The following is a 6,829-nucleotide window of genomic DNA, read 5'->3' as shown; positions in this document are numbered from 1 at the left end:
TGTGTTTTAGTGTGTCAAAATTATGCTGATACTAGAGATTAAAAGGGCACATTTATTACTGCCCACGGCACATGCAAATTGTAATCCAACATATACATTCTTTGTTGGAATTACATTTAGGTGCAAAAAGAGAAATATTTGTAAAGGTAATCCTGTATGGCAGTCTATTTTCTAATAGAGCCGGTCCTCTTATATGTTACATTTAGGTCTACTCAACCAGACAGCTCAGTTATCAGGTTGTGAAATATTTATTGTAGGCCCTCCAAGAACATAGAGAGGCTTGCAGTCTGTCCATTGCCTAACACTGGTTGGCTTTATTGTCACTCTCTTTTGTTTGCTTCTTATTCAGTGGCTTGCGTTGTCCATCTTGCGACGGTTCCTCCCATGGAGCACAAGTAATTTATTTGTGTGCTTCCAGTGCTCACTTTTAGGAAAATATTTTTGCCTTTTGTTTTAAATACTGCACAAGAGCCCATATGTTTTTCATTTGCCCTCCTATTGTACTTCTCTTCCCACCTCCATGCTCTGCATTGCTCTTTCTTTCCGGTGTGCTTCTAGCCTACCCCTTCTGTGATGCACTAGCACTCGTGTGCTTCTCCATTTTGTGTTTGTTCCTAACCAGCGTCCTTCTTCCCCTAGCTCCACATTGCTCCCTCCCTTTCTAGCCCCCTTGCTTTCCCCTTACGCTACAAATTGTTCTCTCTCACCTCTTTGGTTTTCTCCTCCTGCCACCCATGCCTTCTGTGTTGCTTCCCTCCTTGCAAGCCCCCTTGTTACTTCAGTCCCCCATGTTTCTTCCCCCCAACCCAGCTTGAACAAAATGGTTTCACCCATTTTTTTCTTTTTATTTACCGATCCATCCACATCACAGGCTTCTTTTTTTAAAAATTCTTCTTTAGCCATGTTGCATAGCATCAGGAATGCTATACAGTATGGCTAATACTACTGGTTGTGAGGTCCTCATCAACAAATGCAACTCTACACCAACTTCGTCCTGTGACTTCCTCCTTCTTTACATACCACCACCTAGCAATGCGATATTCCTGGACACATTTCTTGACAGAGTTTCAAACCCTATGACACTACTCTCCATCCTATGCATCCTTGGTGACCTAAACGTATGATTTGATGAACCAAATAAGCCCCATCAAAGACCTATCATCACTGACCTAAACATACTGAACCTACATCAGATTATGCACAAACCCACACACATGACCGGACACATCCTAGATGTAATTTTTGAAAATCCAGAACTAGTTGCTTTTCAAAGGATTATTCTAGTCACATGGTCCGACCACCATCTAGTAGCTTTCTAAAACAAAGCACCACAAATCACTACACCTATGGCCACCTTGCATGCAACCAGATATCAACCATGAAACAAACTCAATTTTAAATACTTAGAAACACAACTAACATCCAACACAGATCTTGACACAATAGATTCAGTTGAAAAACTTCATGAGTGGCTCCAGGACACTTTTGATATCCTCATACTGCTAAGACCAACAAAATAGGACAAAAGAAAATAAGCACCTTGGATGAATACAGACCTAAAAAAAGATAAAACACAAATTGCAAAGCTGCAACACACCTGGTTCAAAACACATAAAAAACAAGCAAACTCCACCTGCACAAACTTAACAGAACATAAAATTCAACAATCAAAAAGCTAAAAAAAAGGTACTATTCAAACAGAATTCAAAATGTTAAATATTGAAATAAAGAATTTTACAAAATTATTTCTGAATTTCGTAAACCCAATAAGGAGCTCATCCGTTTCTCAAGAAATTACTGACAAATCATTACTCAGCCAAAGCAGACATGTTGGACCCCTATTTACTTATATTTAAAAGAAGAGAAAACCAACAGCACCAACCTTTTTCCAACAATCCACTCCAAGGGGAGGCTAACCCAGCCTCTACATTCCTTCAAACAACTATCAGAAACTGAATTTATGGATCTTGTCAAAACAAGCAGGTCCTTCTGACCCATGTCCACCACAAATCTTCAAGAAAATTATTTTAGCTACCACTACTGCCACAACAGTTGAACAATCATTAATAATTCTTTAACTATATCAAGACTTACGCTCATTATTTAAGAAAACAATCCTGGACCCACATGACCTAAACAACTACAGACTAATTACAAATTGAGCTTTTCTGGGCAAACTGATAAAAAGAGCAGCATTCACCCAGATGTCACATTCATTGAAGGTAACTCCATACTTTCCTACTTAAAAATAGGATTCTGTCCAGAAAGAGGCACAGAATCTGCCCTCATCACCATCTGGGATGACCTTAAAACACAGTAGATTGGAACAGGGTCACTGCACTACTTCTCATGGACATTTCAGCTGTCTTTGACACAGTTCATCATGACATTATAATCCAAAGGCTGTACAGAGCTAGCATATAAGGGACTGTTCTTAACTGAATCACCTCCTACCTTCAAAACAGAACAAATTTCATCCACACTTCCCAGTTCCTATCCAAACCATACTTTACAAAAGAAAGGGTCCCTCAAGGCTCCATCATTTTACCCATACTTTTCAACACATACATTAAGGCCCTCATTACAACCGTGACGGTCGGTGATAAAGCGGTGGCAATACCGCCAACAGGCTGGCGGTAAATGGCGCCAAATTATGACCATGGCAGAAAAAGCCCAGACAGACATCCACTTTACCACACCGACCCCCAGGGTGGAATCAACAGGTACTACGGTGGTAGCCGCCAACAGCCAGGTGGAAGACAATGTTCCGCCCTCCATATTATGACAGACCAATCAGCCACCTTTTTCCGGGGCGGAACCAACGACATCAAAAGCTTGGCGGAAACACTGCACAGAAGGGAAATGACTCACCATTGGAGACTCAGGGAAGAACCATGCCTCCATGGAGCCTAAACTGCAGATCTTCCCCATGATATTCTACGTCCTGCTCCACCACGAACACCAATGATGGCGAAGATGGCCACGGTGAGTACAGCCACCTAGCACACTGGGGAGGGAGGGAGGAAAAGGAGAGTGACACACACACACGCACAACACCCTCCCCCCGACCCCCAACACCATACACTCAAGCAGATGCAGTGACATAACATATTTACCCTGTACCCCTCAGGAATAATGCAAGGACCACAGGACTAGATGAAAGTGAGTGTAATATTATAAATTCATCATGAATACGTACATCCAATCTAAAAGTATATGCATATGTACAAGTCAAGGGACGCTGCCCAGTCCTCAATCTGCGTGGGCCACAGGGCCACATTACAAAGTCCAAGGCCCTACTTGACTCCTGCAACAACACGGAGAGAACACTGCAGGGGCATCAGTTTGAAAATGGGCAGGCACCTTAGGGGGACGGGGAAAAGGGGGCACCTCAGCCGGCAGATGGAACAACACGCCTGGTCCTGGAGGGGGAAACATGCCCTGTGTTTGGTCCTGGGGAGTGCAAGGCCACAGTCTCTCAACTGGGTGATTTACCTACTGCTTTGTCCTGGGGAGTGCAAAGCCACAATCTCTCAAGTGGGTGAGTTGCCCACATGCCCTGTACTTGGTCCTGGGGAGTGCAAGGCCACAGTCTCTCAAGTGGGTGATTTGCCCACTCCTCTGTCATGGGGAGTGCAAGGCCACAGTCTCTCAGGTGCGTGACTTGCCCACAAGCTCTGGAGGGGGAAACATGCCCTGTGCTTGGTCCTGGGGAGTGCAAGGCCACAGTCTCTCAAGTGGGTGTCTTTACCACTGGTTCTGGAGGGGCATCGTGCCCTGTGATCATCATCCTGGAGAGGATGGGGTGAGTGGGTGCCATACCCACTGGTTTTGGAGGGGGCATTGTGCCCTGTGATCTTCATCCTGGAGAGGATGGGGTGAGTGGGTGCCATACTCACTGGGTCTGGAGGGGGCATCGTGCCCTGTGCTTCAGATCCTGGGGAGGATGGGGTGAGTGGGTGTCATACCCACTGGTTTTGGAGGGGGCATTGTGCCCTGTGCTTCAGATTCTGGGGAGGATGGGGTGAGTGGGTGTCTTACCCACTCATTCTGGAGGGAGCATCGGGCCCTGTGCTCTTGATCCTAGGGAGTGCAAAGTCGCAGTCGCTCAGGTGGGTGTCATAACCCCTGGATTTGCAGGGTGCAGGCCGCACAACAGCCCATGGAAGCAGGACTACAGAATGTTTGCCAGTGGTGACGCCTGCTCAGTGTTGGTGGTGCTGCTGCTGGTGGTGGTGGTTGAGGCTCCAGGCCATCCCCTGCAGCCTCGGATGGCTGCCACTGGTGGTGCTGCTTCAGGTGGTGGTGGTGGTAGGGGGAGGCTCCTGCCCATCCCCTGCAGCCTCGGACGGCTACCCACTGCTGGTGGTGGTGCTGCTGGTGGTGGTGCTGCTGGTGGTGGTGGTGGGGGGAGGCTCCTGCCTATCCCCTGTAGCCTCGGATAGCTGCCCACTGCTGGTGGTGGTGGTGGGGGCTCCTGCCCATCCCATGCAGCCTCGGATGGCTGCACCACCAAGGTTGGGGGTGGGGCTCCAACTGAGTCCCAGCACCAGGCCCCTTGCCCTTTCTGCCTGCTGGTGCAGGCCCCTTGCACTTCCTGGCAGCAGCTGGGGATTGCTCCTTGCCCTTCCTGGCAGAACTTGGGGCAGGCACCCTTTCTGTGTGGCTGCCTGGTGCCTGGGATCTTTTTCCACCACAAGTTTCTATGGACACTACTGGACTCCTGGACTGGGTGGCTGAGATGCTTGCCTGGGTTTTTGCCACCCTGGCCAAACGTGAAAGTCAGGGGGTAGGGATAGGGAAGAGGTCAATGGTGGAGAGGAAAAGCTTCTTAGGGACATTGAGGCGGATGAGGGAGAAGGTTTGGGAGTGGAGGAAGAGAGAGTGCTTGCATTTGTGTACTTTGGGGGAGAAGACACAGTGGGAGAGGACACAGAGGACGTGTGCATGGATGTTGGGGTGGTGACTGCCAGTGAGGTGTGTGTTCTGATAAGTGTGCTTGTGATGGAGGTAGTGGATGAGGACGTAGTGCATACAGGTGTGAGTGTAGATGCAACTGGAAGGGAGGTGGAGGAGGAGGAGGGGGCCACAGTGGAGGCAGTGGATGTTGGTATGTCTGTATCTGGATGGTGTTTGTGTGAATGCCTGTGGGATGATGTGTGGTGCTTGTGTTTGCCATGTCGACTCTTGTGTGTTGTCTTGTGTGCATGCTCGTGTGCCTGTGTGCTTGCAATAGGTTGGGGTTGAGGGGAATGGGATTGGGAAGAGAAAGCTGGAGGGTGGAAACAGGGACAATAGCTGCCATCAGAGAGGAGGCAGGAGACTGGATTGATCTCTGTTGGGCCGCCAAGCCAGTGTGAATGCACTCCAGAAATGCATTGGTCTGTTGCATTTGGGCTGCCAGCCCCTGGATGGCATTCACAATGGTTGACTATCCAACAGAGATGGATCTCAGGAGGTTAAGAGCCTCTTCACTCAGGGCAGCAAGGCTCACTGGGGCAGGGCCTGAGGTGCCTGAGGTGAAGGAGATGCCCACCCTCCTGAGGTATCCGTGTCTGAACTGTCCCCTCCAGTCTCTGCCGTGGTGCTCCCCTCGCCCTCCGCCCCACTGGTGCCTTCACTGTTGGTGGACTCTGCCTCCTGGGTCCTGTGGGATGCAGCTCCCTCCGTCACCAGTGCCTCGGCTCCTCTGCCAGATGATGCTAATGCACATAAGGACAGGGTGACAAAACAAAAAGGGGGGGAGACACAGGATACACTGGGTCAATGGCTGCAACATCACCACCATTGGCGTACATACCACCCTCACACACAAGGAACCGCCCTACGCACCATGCAATGCACTACCAGTAACAATGCTAGTCACAAGGGCCTGGGGAGGGACAAATACTGCCAACTGCAGCATACCTGGGATCCACACAGCCCTGCCCAGTAGTGGATGCCTACTAGCTAGGTTGGAGGAATTTCACATCAGATCCCTGCCCAACATGGGACCTACTCTGCAATTTCAGGCCTGGTCTAGGGGCACTCACAGACACACATCCCCCATCCGGATCCCTCATCCGGATACCACCCCACCAGGCTTCAGTTGCAATGATGGGCACTGTACTCACCCCCTTGTGGCTGCTGTGATGCCCTTAAGCGCCCATCCAGCTCCAGATAAGCCACCACCAGGATGCTGGCCATCAGGGGGGTCAGGGTTCGCCAGGCACCCCTTCCTCGTTGGGAGGCCATCCCCAGCTGGGCGTCCGCCGTCTTCCATGCCCAGCGTCTCAGGTCCTCCCATCGTTTCCGACAGTGGGTGCTCCTCCTGCCGTAGACCTCAGGGTCCGCACATATTTGGCGATGGCACTCCATATACCCTTCTTTTGATGGACAGAGGAAATATACACAGAGAAAGGTATTAGTTAGACTGTCCTGCCTGTTACACTCATGGCCCACCATAGCCCTTCCCATCCCCTTTCGCACAGACATGGCCCAGCATACAAACTGCACACTGCTCAGGGCCCATCCACCAACCTCCCCCTTCACACACACCACTTCATGCATTCATGCCCCATGCATCGTGCTCACAGTGTACTCACCTGTTGGTCTGGAGGCCCATACAGCATTCTGTTCTGGGGTAGGACCCTGTAGGAAGTTGGCTCTGTATGTACTATTTCAAAGTAAGAAATAGCATGCACAGAGTCCAAGGTTCCCCTTAGAGGTAAGATAGTGGCAAAAAGAGATAATTCTAATGCTCTATTTTGTGGTAGTGTGGTCGAGCAGTAGGCTTATCAGAGGGTAGTGTTAAGCATTTGTTGTACACACACAGGCAATAAATGAGGAA

This window comes from Pleurodeles waltl, chromosome 6, assembly GCF_031143425.1.
Source record: "Pleurodeles waltl isolate 20211129_DDA chromosome 6, aPleWal1.hap1.20221129, whole genome shotgun sequence".
In the NCBI taxonomy this organism is placed as follows: domain Eukaryota; kingdom Metazoa; phylum Chordata; class Amphibia; order Caudata; family Salamandridae; genus Pleurodeles; species Pleurodeles waltl.
This window is presented reverse-complemented; position numbering follows the sequence as displayed.